Raw genomic sequence first — 13,826 nt, 5'->3', positions numbered from 1 at the left:
AACACAGAACAGACCCCATACAGGAAACAAAGGTACTGCTCACCTTCAGACCCCGTACAGGAAACAAAGCCACAAACCTGCAGAGGTGTGGCAAGCTGGAGCAGACAGCCCCACGGGAAGCCTGAGGAGCAGGTTGCTTTGGAAGCACGGCAATTTCCTTGCCTAGATCATTCTAAAATTCTCCTGGTCACCTTGGATCAGAGTCTGTGTTGGTGAGATAACAGCCTGTACCCATCGAGGGCTTTCAATAGGGCCCTTGGCAGGCAAAGTCTTCTTTGCTTATGATGTTACTGAATGCAGAAATACCTACACTGTAACATATTAACAGAATAAATAATAGCTAACTCTCGGGTAGCAACTATCTTCTAGACACTTTCTGTTCATCATCTTTGCTCTGTATTTTTCATCACTGTATTAATAATCATTGCTAATAGTACAGAAAATAGCCATCATTTATCAAGCATCAGTGAAGTATAGGAATTATGCCAGGGCCTTCATACACATCTCCATTTCTATTTACAGCAACCTCAAGGTAAATATCCTGATATCCATTTGAGAGCTGGGGAAATTTAGGCTCTGAGAGGTCACATAACTTTGTCCAGAGCCTCACAGCCAGTAAGCAGAGCCCAGATCCAGACCAGGTCTTCCTGGCCATCTCCCACACCCCTTCCCCTCCCCATGCCTCCCATGGTGTGCTGACCAGGAGTGTGAGCTCAGGTGGCCACATGCTCTGTTCAAATCCAGACTATGTCCCTCATCCACCAGGACTTGAGAGAGTTCTCAGTTTCTTCACCTGTAAACTGGGGATAAATAGCACCCGGCTCCTCAGGTGGTTATGAATATTGAATGAGATAAAACCTGCAAAGCTCATAGTAGGCCCTCATTAAATCAAAGTGCTATCAAAGTCTGCTATCTGCGACCTGATCCATGCCCCCCATTAAACTGTCCAAAGACTCAGGAACTGGCTTATAACCACTGGCCTCACCCAGAAACTAAAAGAAGCAAGAGAAATGACCAGAGATATTTCCAAGCAGTGACTTCTGGGAACATGTCTTTTTTAAAAAAATAAATACATAAAAGTGATGAAAATATAGACAAGCAATTTTTCGCCAGCAGATTGGCACAAGGAAGAAAGATGGGCAAGATCCAGCATTAGCTAATGTGAAGGAGCAGCAGCTTCTAACATTTTCTGTAGAAACATACATTGATCAAAGTCTCTTAGGAGGACCTCGTGGCCACTCTGGACAAACATGAAAAACACAGAAATACTTCACAGCAAGGACACTCATCACTGAGCAGCTTAAAACAGTCCCCAACTGCGTGCAGCCCGGAGACCTGCCCAGAGAGGCCACTGCACACCGAGCACCCTGCAGCCATTAATCAGGATAATATGAAGCTTTGTGTAGTCCCTGTCCCAGCAGAAAAGTGGGGGCACACCCCATGCAGACATTATGACTCCCCTCTTACGCGCCATACAAATATTTGAAAGTGACAGCAAATGTACTGCCCAAAATCCTTTATCTCTACAGCATGGGATTAAGACATCTTAACTTTCTTCCTCATGCTTGTGAATGTTTACCAAATAGTTCACACAAAAGAGTAAGTTCAATTTTTATATTTACAGATGCTTTGAATCAGCAAAAACATAATAAAAAGCAAGGAGCAGGCCGGGCACGATGGCACATGCCTGTAATCCCAGCACTTTGGGAGGCTGAGGCAGATGGATCACCTGAGGTCAGGAGTTCACAACCAGCCTGACTAACATGGTGAAACCCCGTCTCTACTAAATACAAAAAAATTAGCCGAGTGTGGTGGTGCACGCCCGTAATCCCAACTATTGGGAGGCTGAGACAAAAGAATTGCTTGTACCTGGGAGGTGGAGGTTGCAGTGAGCCGAGATTGCGCCATTGCACTCCAGCATGGGCAACAAGAGCAAAACTCTATCTCAAAAAAAAAAAAAGAAAGAAAGAAGGAAGGAAGGAAGGAAGGAAGGAAGGAAGGAAGGAAGGAAGGAAGGAAGGAAGAAGAAAGAAAGAAAGAAAGAAAGAAAGAAAGAAAGAGAAAAGAACAGAAAAAGAAAATGCAAGGAGCAGCCTTCTCCCTTTCCTTTATTTCAGCCAAAGCCAGCACCCTCCACCCGGCACTCTCAGAAAGGATGCTAGAATGGAGGTGACTGGTTCTCTACTCTGAGCCGGTGTGGTGTCACTGCACTGCCCGATGTGGTCGCCATTAGCCACAGGTGGCTATTTAAATTTAAATCAATTACAGCTAAGTAAAATTTAAAAATTCCATTCTGAGGTTGCATGAGCCACATTTCGAGTGTTCAGCAACCATCTGCGGCCAGCGGCGCAATCCCAGGCGGCATGGCGCAGACCTAGACCATTTCCATCATCACAGGACGTTCTGCTGGATGGCGCTCACCTATAATGAGGCCTCTGAAAGGAGACCCGAGAAGGTAAAAGCACAGGAGGCTGCCTTGAGGGCAGGGAGCAGCGATTCTTTTTCTATGAAGGGCCAGAGAGTAAACAGTTTAGACCGGGAAATTTTTCTGGGAAAATGCTCAATTCTGTTGCTGCGGTGTGAAAACAACCACAGGCATTTCATCAACAAAGGAGCAGCAGGCCAGGGTGAGGGCTTGCTCCTCCTCATTCCATGCCGTGATTAGATGACCATCACCACCGTTCACGGCCAACACTCCTAACCTGCTACTCTGTGCTGGACACCACATTAAGTGTTTTACCTGCATCTTCTCATTGAATCTTCACTGCAATGCAACCAGGTTAATACTACTAGTGTGCCCATTTTATGAAGGAGGGAACGGAGTTGGAGAGGTGATGTAACCAACCTAAGTGCAGAGGCTGGGATTCACACCCAGCTCCGCCTGATTTCAGAGGCTGCACCTGCAACCACAACACTTCATCCCTCATGAGAATTAAAATATTGCCTTAAATATTTCCGGCCCCTAAAGCATTAAAATACTGCCTTATGTTACAAACCCTTCCAGGGCTCATAACATCTGAATCCATTATATCTATCTCCCAGGCGATAAGGTGAAGACCGAAAGCTGGGCGCTGAACAGTGACGGAGTAAGCAGAACATTAGTATTTAAACTGAGCAGAGGAATCGTGTAAAAATTAGACGTTTCCCAGTAATGTTATACAGTTGAACGGTTTGGGAGAAAATATTCTTTGGAAAAATCAAAATGATAATGAAGTTAGGAACCTATTAGTTAATCTGTTACAAAGTCTTTGGCTTTGTAAGAACCTCCTAAATAATTAATTGTGTTATCCATTAACCTCCGCCCTATTATACCACTCAAAGAACCAGAGTCCAGAGCCACAGGAGGTAATAAATTGTGGGCATGGGTGACTCATTATTCAAATTAAATATGCCATTAGCAGCTCCTGAGAATACCTTTTCCATGACATACAGAGCCCTCCACAACACAAAAACCCAGGCAATATTAAAGTATCCAGGCAAGTGAGCTTCTATTTTCTTTTATTTCTTCTAAAAACAAAAACAAAAGAAAAACGGGATACATATGCAGAACGTGCAGGTTTGTTACATAGGTATACATGTGTCATGGTGGCTTGCTGCACCTATTGACCTGTCCTCTAAGATCCCCCCCTCACCCCAACCACTTAACAGGCCCTGGTGTGGGTTGTTCCCCTCTCTGTGTCCATGTGTTCTCAATGTTTAACTCCCACTTATAAGTGAGAGCATGCGGTATTTGGTTTTCTGTTCCTGTATTAGTTTGCTGAGGATGATGGCTTCCAGCTTCATCCATGTCCCCGCAAAGGACATGATCTCATTCCTTTTTATGGCTGCATAGTATTCCATGGTGTATATGTACCACATTTTCTTTATCCAATCTATCATTGATGGGCATTTGGGTTGTTTCCATGTCTTTGCTATTGTTAATAGTGCTGCAATAAACACACGTATGCATATGTCTTTATAGAATGATTTATATTTCAAAACCCTACTTTCACGAGAAAAGCCTAATCTCTAGCACACACTGTGTCACTGGGAGTGTGACAGGTCCTCCCAGAAGCAGAGGCCATGGGTAGATGTCTCCTCTCATCTCCCCATCAACTCCCACACTCCTCTCCTTCCTGCCCCCGTGCACCCCAGGATCAAGGTGGGGGATGGAAGTGCAAAAGCAAGAGCACTGCAGGTCAGTCTTTCTCAGCACCCAGGCAACCACCCTCCCGGGAAACACCACGATACTCCACTTTGAAGCAGCTTCAAGAGCTTTCAGTGAGGCAGAATCCCCAAAGAGTGATGGGAAGATCTCCCTGGGACTGGGCATGCACTTAAAGCAGGTGAGGGAGAGTGATGTGAGGGGAAGTAGGTAGGCATTTGGATTCCAGCCTGGGCACTTTCATGAGCCCTGTGATCTGGGCAAAGCCATTTCCTTCCTCTAAGTCCCTGTAATAATCAGAAATGGCAGAAGCTCAATCAAAGCCGCTGAAGCCTGAAAGGGAGGAAGTGTTTAACTGAGAAGCCCTGGGGTGCGCCAGCTTCACACACGCTGGATCCAGGGATGCAAATAATGCCATCGGGAAATCAACTCTCAAAATGTCTTTGCTCAGCTTTCCTTTGGGCTGGTTCCATTCTCAGGCTCTACCTGGGTTGGGGAAAATGGCCACCAGCACTCCAAGCCCACAGCCGACCAGCTCTGTGACTTCTTGTGGAGGGAAAACAACTCTTTCCAAGAGCTTCAACTGAAGTCCTAGAACAGATTCTCATTCGTGAAGCCTGAGTCACGAGCCCATCTGAGAACCAATTACCAGGGGCAGACACTGTGCAGGATGATGGTCAATTCCACGTGGACAGAGACGGAGGAGGTGCACCTTTTCCCAGCCAGACGCAAGGGGCCTGAGGAACAGGAGTGGGCTACTAGAACCTCCCCTAGCTTTCGTGCTCAACCCCAGCACATCCCAGGATGTGACCATCTCAGGAACCTGGAGCAGTGGTAGAACAGAGTCAGCACTGCCATGGCTCATCATGGCCTATGAAGGGCATGTGGTAGCATTAGACGAGAGGCCGCCAGCCACAGCCCAGATGATACAGTCCCCACACGTCCCGTACACCGCAAGGTGAGGACGATGGGGAGGCAGGTTCAGAAGCAGGGACACTCCAGGTCAGTGTTTGCTCAGGCCCTGGCAACCTCCCTCCTGGGAAAGGACAGAGGCTACCACAGGCCGGGGCCAGATGCCACTCTACAGGGGCTTCTGGGAACACAGACCTCAGCTCTGAGGACCACAGGCATTCCCGTTCATACAGCCGCAGCCCCCAAGCCTCAGCCCAGTCATCCATGCCAGCCTGGGGTGATGTTTCCCAAGTCCCTTGAAAAATGAGGACAATGCAGTGAGGTGTTTTGGGGGCTGGCTCTGTGTCCTTGAAAAGACTGTCCTCTGTTGGAGTATATGGCCTTCCTGACTCTTTGGATTTGAAATTCCATTTCTTTGGGGAAATACTGGTGATAATAGTGTTATTATTATACTGTTGTGAAACCAAGGATGTTCGGGTTTTTCTTCATTGTTGTTTTTAAACATCCCTAGTTGACCAAAATATAAAAGTTGGCAACTCCTGCCCACCCCTCCTGCCTCTGTCAAGGCCCCTGTAAACTGGACCAAGACAAAGTCCTACCTCTCTCCTCCCTCCATAGCTACCCAAAAACTGTCACTGCAAACAAACCTCCCTCCCCTGTCCCTGCAGAAAGGTAGGCACTAAGTGTTTGCTGTTGCTGGGGGCTAGGGGACAGAAGAGTGGGGCATCTGAGGAGCAGCATCCCCCAGGAGCTCATTAAAAATGCAGAGTTTCAGGCCCTACCCAAGCGTCAGAATCCACATTTTAACCAGACTCCCAGCGACGTGTATGCACATAGAAGTTTCAGAGGCACCGGACCAGACTTTATCCAAGGACCTTGCCTTGATAATTATGGCAACCAAGGGCCCCTAAGGTGGGCATCTGCCCCTGACTTTTAGCCCCTGGCCATTCTTCCGTGAGCATGGCTTCTCTCCCAGTATGGGAGGTCTATGCCTCTTTCAGCCCTGCTCAACGCACACTTTAACTTCCATTCCACAATGACAGCTAACAGTCATGAAGCTGGATCCACATGCCAGCATCCCTGGTGGTGGTCACTTCAACTCCAGAAACCCCACAGACCCACCCCTTCTTCATGAACGTTTCACCAAATCCCTCCAACCACCCCTGTCTACCCTGCAGGTGTAACTTTCCTCCTCGAATCCCCTAGAACACCGAGAATCCTAGAGCTTCCTTGATAAGCCTAAGAACCCTCTGCCCCTGAGTCAACATTTCTCATGTCCCCCTCCCCACTTCGACAGTACAAGCTCCTTGAGGGGGGCCGGGATTGGACCCTGCCTCTGTGAAGGGACCCCCACCCAGTGGCACTTCCTCTAGATGGTGCCGGGTAACCGCCCACCCCAGTGGTACTTCCTCTAGATGGTGCCGGGTAACTGCACCACCCGGTGTCTCCCCAACTTCACTCACACGTCACCACTCTTATGGATGTTGCTCTAATAGAACCACTTGGTCTAAAATGAATACAATGTTTTCTTAAGAAAGTTTAAAATGAAAACTTGACGTCTACTTTAATGGAAATGCAATATTTTTCTAATGAAAAATTAAACAGGCTGGGAACGGTGGCTCAAGCCTGTAATCCCAGCACTTTGGGAGGCCTAGGCGGGCGGATCACCTGAGGTTAGGAGTTTAAGACCAGCCTAGCCAACAGGGTGAAACCCTGTCTCTACTAAAAATATAAAAATTAGCCAGGTGTGGTGGTGGGCACCTGTAATCCCAGCTACTCGGGAGGCTGAGGCAGGAGAATCACTTGAACCTGGGAGGCAGAGGTTGCAGTGAGCCAAGACCATACCACTGCACTCTAGCCTGGGGGATAGAGTGAGACTCCATCTCAAAAAAAAGAAAAAAGAAAAATTAAACAGACATATACCTGATATGAACGTTCTTTATAAAATTAATAGTTCATTTACCACCTAAAATCATCTCACACATTGCCAGGAAATCAGTGTCATGATTGACACTAATCAGTTGACTGGAAAGTGGCAACCACCAGGACACACTTGCCCGTGGGCTGGGCTTTAGGACCTGGCCCTATATTCATGCATTCTGCAGGAAAGTTTCTTCTTTCCTTTGGCTGCATGGACCCCCCTTGGCTGCCTAGAACCCCTGGTCTACAGCCACACCCACGGGTGTCATTTAATGCCATCACGGGGAGTTGGGTGCTTCCTTCTAGTGACTTGCCATCAGTCACAGTGGGAAGACGGAAGGCCACAGTGGCTGTCTTGACAAGCACGACACTCATTCGGTGCCACCCACTGTAACTGTATTGAGGACAATTGTGAGATTAAGAGAATTTTATTTCATGAGCACTAAGCTCCAATTCCAGAGAGGCCACCGTGTTTATTCCGCTCCATTGTCTGATAAGGAGCAGAAGATGGAAGCCTCCAGATCTTCTGGGGACAGGCATGGAGCTCATACCCTGGAAGGGCAGGATGATCATGTGAAGAGAACCGGGAGAAGGCGGCCACTCACAGCCACAGAGAGAGTCCTGGGATGGGTCCTGCCCTCACAGCCGTCAGAAGGAACCCGCCCTGCCGGCACCTTGATCTCAGACCTCCAGCCTCCAGCACTGCAAGAGAGTAGGTTTCTGCTGTGGAATCCCCCAGTCTGCAGCACATGCTAGGGCAGCCACAGGAGATGAGCTGAGCCAGAACAGGGGAGGGAGAAGGGGAAGGCTGGGCCTTCTCAGGTAACCAGGGCCTTCCTGGGAAGAAGGGAGGTGGGGCAAAGGCTTGAGCCTCCACAGGCACCAGAGAAGCAGAGGCCTGGGGGCCAGGAGGAGGCTGCCCCTGCCACTGGAGCATGGTGGGGGCACAACGTAGAGAAAAGGAAGCAGATGGGCATCCAGCCAGCATCCACACATGTCGCCAATGCCACTTCAGGAGCCAAGGGGCCTGGCGCCTCATTTAAAAGTCAAGTCTCACCTGGTTGTCGTGAAGCTATAGATGTGATAAAACTTCATACAATTATTCACTGAAAAAACAGCAAAAGTGCTTGCAAAACCTGGTGGAATTAGCTAAGGCCTCTGGTTTAGTTGGTTTAGTTAACATCACTGTACCAACGTCCACCTCCTGGTGCCAACCAGTGAACCATGGAAAGGTGGATGCTGTCATTGAGGGAAGCTCTGCAACCCCCACATGAGTCTAAAATTATTTCAAAAAAGTTTAGAAAGTGTAAACAATTGTATTAAAAACAAACAAAAAACAAGATCTAACCTCCGTGGCTTTTCCCAGCACAGGGCTGTGGCTTCTCAGTCCTCTTCCCAGCCTTCCAGGGTCCCACAAATCCATCCTTCTCTGGCCCACCTAGTAGGTACTATGGGGAATCCTCCAGAGCACAGGCAACAGGGGAGGTCTTGAGACCAACCAGGAGTCGGGAGAATGAACTGATCCTCTCCCGCACTTTTTGTTTCTTTGTGTTTTTGTGAATTTTGTCAAACAGAACTCAGGGAGAGAACAGGGCTCGCCTCTCTCCCTGGGAGCCAGGAGCCAGAAATGCCTGCACGTGGCCCCATGCACGGCTGCACTCCGAGGGCCAAAGCCTCCATTCACGTGCAGGCTGCGGGGACAGTGCAGTGCTTGCTCTCTGTGAAATGCCCGATTTCAGCCTGCAGCCATCGCTAGCTTGCACAGCATCCCTGGCCTGCCTCAATGGCAACCCTTGTCCCCGAGAAGCACAAAGCCGCCTCTGCTCGGGAGCCAGGGCTGCAGCTGGGGGGCGTCTCCACCCCATGACTGGGCCCATTCTTCCCCAGCACACAGGCGACCCTGCCAGGGAACACGCATGGCTCGGAGCTCCCAAGTACTCTCTCCTGGCAAGTGAGGAGTGTAAATAAATCTTGGGAGGAGGACATGAGAGAGAAACACAGTCCCCGGAGGACAGCATTCTGGAGTGGCCACATGAGTTGGAAACTTCCATGCCGAAGCCTTAAGAGGTTGGTGAGTTTCCTGTCACTGAAGGCATTTGAGCAGGGACAAGAAATTTCCTGGGCAGGGATGGGCTAAGCAGGGGGCAGAAGGAAGCAAGCACTGCCTGGATAGATGGATGGATGGATGGACATAGAGAGAGACAATAGATACACAGATTGATAGATAATGGTAGATGATCGATTAGCAGATAGATGATAGATTATAGATATATTGAAAAATAGATTATAGATATATTGATACATAAATAAAAATAGATAAATGATGACTAGATGCTAGAATATAGATATATTTATAGATGATAGATATATTGAGAGATAAATAAAAAAAGAGAGATAAATGATAAATAGATGGATGATAGATACATACATAGATACACAGACGCTTCCTAAGCAGGAAGGCACAACTGAGTCACAGATGCAGGTGGGCACCTGACCTAATCAGTGTTGTCCAGTCCCAGATATCTCTATCCAACCATACACCTCTCCCTAACTCCAGGTACAATTTCCACCTGGGGATCTGATAGGTCTCTCAAACAGAACCCGTCCACAGCTGAACAGAGCATTGATTTGCCCAACCCCCATCCTGCTCATCTCAATGGCTCCCCCTCATTGCCGCCAGAACCTCTCCATCCTTCCAGCTGCTCAGGCTGGAACGCTTCGAGTCATCCAGGACTCTTCTGTCTCATCCCAGCCATCTGATCCCTCTCACACCACATCTAGCTCTACCACCATCTTAATTGGATTCTCCTAAAAGCAGAGCTGCAGGCGGGCTTAGGTGCAGGTAGCTTATTTGGGAGACATCTCAGGAAGCAGAAGCAAGGGAGCAAGGAGAGTGAGGGAGGGAGGAAGGGCAAACCCACACACAGGTGCATTTCCAAGGTCACAGCTGTAGGCAGCAAGGTTGCATTCTCTGAAAGCTCCAAGAAGCACCCACCTAAAGGATGCATGCCTGGGATGTTTACTCCCATTTCATCAGCTGAGGATTGTCCTTCAGACATTAGCTCCCCTCATGTCCTGGCTGCACTTTGATGCTTGGGAGAATATCCACAGCACCGGGCTCATGGCTGTGCTGTGCTGGAAAGTGTTTGGGTGGTATAAGGGAGCTGATATGTATATTTGCCAATTGCCATGGTGTAAATACTTCCCACTGCGGCCAGCTTGCAGCATTCCTGAAAGTGTAGCCACCTGCTCCAATACAGCACTCATCACCCAACATGCTGGTTGATTGAAGCCACAGCTGAAGACCAAGGCAGAGCTGGTCCAAGGAATTGTGATGCAGGCACAAAAAACATCTGCTGTGAACAACCTGCTCCAAACCACCAGCATCTCTGACTAAATGACCTTCGGATCCTCCAGCACAATCTCATCTCACACTGCAGCCATTCAAATCTTCAACGGCCAGCTCTGAAAACAAAGCCCAAGTCTTCCCCCAGGCCTCGGCACCTCCCTGGGATCCTCCCCTGGCCACCTCTTGGCATTGTGGGCATCAAAAACTTGCCCCTTTCCATCACTCACTCAGCCTCACTGGTCTCCTTGTTCCTCCCACACCCAAGCACATGCCTGCTGCAGGGCCATTGCACCTGCTGTTCCCGCTGCCCTAGTGTTCTTCTCGAGGGTAGTCACATGACCAGCTCCCTCACTTTGCCTGGTCTCTGCACAGATGCCCTGCTCTGAGGTCCTCTCTGACCATCTATCACAGACAGTTGGGCTCTCCTCCCTGCCAGTCTCATTCCTCCAGCCTCACTTTATCCTCACTCCAGGCATCTATAACCACCTAGAGTCCCATCATACATCTATTTCTATGCTGTCTGTTTCCCCTCATCCCACGAGACTACTCATTCCATGAAGGCAGAGACATGAGTCGTCACTGCAACCTGCCATATATAGCTATATGCATACTCCAAAAACGGTGACAGGCTTAAAACAGGTGTCCAGTAAATATTTGTTGAATGGCTGACGACCATGAATTCTGGAGGGAGAGTTCAGAATGGTTTCATTTTTAAATTCCCTGCAGAGGATTGCAAATAATATTTCTGGCTCTGAACACCTGGGTCAGACGCCCTCTAAAGTTTGGTCCAGCCCTGGTACCCCAAGATGGGCTGGCCTCTCCCCAGCACAATAGAAGCACTAAGATCTCTTGCAGCACAGAAATCTCCACGTCCCTTACCGCAAATGCTGAGGTATTCGGTCACAGATATAAGCGGTGCACCCTCCAAATGCCACCCAGATCTAGAACCAGCCAGAAACGAACAGAGAAGCCTCATCTCAAAGTCAGCCCCTGCCCAGGAGCTCTCAGCCAAGAACCCCAGGGTAACAAGGGTGAGAAACAGCCCCGGGCTGTCACGCAAGACAGAGACGGTGCATGCAGAGGAAAAGCCTGCATGCCTCCGCAGGGAGGATGTGCCCACTCTGACATTGGGGTGAGAGGAGGAAAACTGGGCTCAGAGGGGGAAAGCTGGGCTCAGATGGGCAATGGGAGTTGGGCAAATCCCTAAGCAAGAGAAGAAGCCAAAGGCGGCCAGGGAGACATCAGCATGTTCCTCCTGCACAGCCATGACATCCTACAAATGATATCTCTTAATTTTAACATCAGCTTTGGGAGAGGGCCATGAATAGATTTCTAAATATATTCCAGAGCAGAATTAAGTGGGATCTTCCAGTTTCTGAAAGTGACTTGCGGAGAGTGCATCAGATGGGATGAGAACATGACATCAGCCACACAGGCAGCCATACTGGGCAGCTGCCTGCCGGGCAAACCCCGTGCCCACAGAGACCATTCTCAACCACTCCTCCCAACCACACCAGCTCCACGCACCTTCTCTAACAGGAATGGGGCCTGCCTCAGGGTCAACTGAGGCCTCTAGCTATCAGATTCCAGAGAGATCTCTGCAGTCCCTGGCTCTAGGCAGAATTTACAAAGAAAACAAATGAGAATCTATTTCCATGACTCAAGATGCCCCACAAGCAGATGAGGAGTTTAAAAAGAAGTTCTGGATTGAAAGACATTCTACAGAACACCCTACAGGTGCTCCTCAAAACTGCTAAGGTCACTAAGAACAAGCAAAGTCAGAAAAGGCGTCACAACAAGACAGCCTGAAGGTACATGATGTCCAGATGTCATGCGGGATCTGGATGGCATCCTGGGATGGAAAAAGGGCATTAGAAAAATACTAAGGACGTTGGAATAAAGTATGAACTTGAGTTAATAATAATGTTTCAAGAGTGGTTCATTAGTGATACAAATCTACTATAAGAATGAAAGGGAACCAGGGTGGGGGGTTTACATAAAGTCTTTGTACTAGCTTCACAATTTTTCTGTAAAATTTAAATTAACATCACAAGTTTTTTTTTAAGTCTTCTTTCCATCAGACTGAGTTAGGGGGCTCCAGCAGGTCAGCTCCAGCCCCTGGAATATGTTCCTTGGATAGGCCCAGAGAATGGTACTCGAGGTGCCAGAGACCACTCCGGTAGCGACTGAGGTGGCTGCGCTGGACCAGCCTGCACACCCGGCTGCCAGGAGGTGTCTCCTGCAGGCTACACAGGAGCAGCATGGGAGGGAGACCAGGCCAGAGATGTTTCTAGTCTCCAGAGCAGGGTGTCCTCAGATCAGCAGCATCAGCGGCACCTGAGATCTTGCTAGAAATGCATGTTCATGCTGGCTTCATGGCAGATGCGTCAAGTCAGGAGCTCTGGGAAGGGACCCAGCATGCTGCATAGACAAGACCCCAGGCGAGTCTCATATACCCTAAAGCTTGAGACTCCTGCTCTAGAAGATCACCCAGGAGGACAGAGACCCCAACAAGGAGCAGGTGTGGAGCAGTCCACCAGTGGATCAGGGTCTGTAGGATGCAGCCACGTAGGGGTTGGTGCATGCTGTACTTGGCTTGAAAGATGACCTGGGGATCAAAATATCCAAACACCCATGAGAGCACCAAAAGAGAGGCAATTTTCACCAACTTCCAGGCTCACATCGAAGAAAGCCACCCTCTAGAGACACTGCCCCAGCCATTTCCCACTCTTATGTCCCCACCCTCCAAATCGAGAGGCAAGACACCAGCAGCTCCCAACCACTCTCCCCCACTTCTCCTGCCAGCGGGTCCATTTCCTCTCTTGGGAAACCAAAACAGGACACCTTCTCTACACAACGCCCATGGGCACCAAAGCAGAAGTGGGGTGACCTTTCCGAGTCCCAGATCAGTGGGTCACCCTCTGCTCCATAAGTGTCAGCAGGTCTCCATCACTCCATAGGATACAGACAAAAACCCTCAACCTGGTCTTCCCTGTCCCGCGTGGCAGGCCCAAGCCACCTCCCCATCCCCACGCACCAGCCGTTCAGCCCATGCTCACATGGTGCCCCTCCCACCACAGGGCCACCACATCCGCTGTTCCTCTGCCAGGGACAGTGGTCACCATCCCCACCCCACCTTCATCTGGTCCATTCCCACGTATCCTTCAAACTTCATATCTATATCCCGCAGATGCAGTTTTAAGAGGGAAAAGCCAGGCACAGAACAGGGGCTAGCTTATGTTTCCCTTCATATTACAAACAAACGAAGAAGAAAAGAATGCATAGAAATTTCCTGAGAGCGTACACAAGAAAGCCATCAGCAGCTGTTGCGGGACGAGAGACGGGTGCACAGCCAGAGAGACCTGGTTTTCACTAATGAAAAAGACAGTCGATGTTTGTTGAATACATACATGTAACAGGAATGTGACAGATCATATCATTTAACCCCCATAACAGCTGCATGGTGTATACAATACTATAATTCCCATTTTATAGATGAGG

The 13,826-nt window shown here is 49.0% G+C and overlaps 1 protein-coding gene across 5 annotated transcripts in view; it reads right to left on the bottom strand.

Moving 5' to 3' along the window:
- The window catches only part of PHACTR3 (phosphatase and actin regulator 3), a 270,926-nt gene that overhangs the window by 211,271 nt on the left and 45,829 nt on the right, over window positions 1–13,826 (bottom strand). The window contains exon 1 of one of the 5 annotated variants that reach the window (XM_003317034.6): window positions 8,325–8,491. The exons of the other annotated variants lie outside the window; for them this stretch is intronic. The gene's annotated coding sequence lies outside the window, so the exon portion shown is untranslated. Of the gene's footprint in view, window positions 1–8,324; window positions 8,492–13,826 lie in introns of those variants that run through there. 5 annotated transcript variants of the gene reach the window in all.

Source organism: Pan troglodytes, chromosome 21 (genome assembly GCF_028858775.2).
Source record: "Pan troglodytes isolate AG18354 chromosome 21, NHGRI_mPanTro3-v2.0_pri, whole genome shotgun sequence".
Taxonomy (NCBI): Eukaryota; Metazoa; Chordata; class Mammalia; order Primates; family Hominidae; genus Pan; species Pan troglodytes.
The sequence above is the reverse complement of the archived record's forward strand: the minus strand, read 5'-3'. Positions and strand labels throughout refer to the sequence as shown.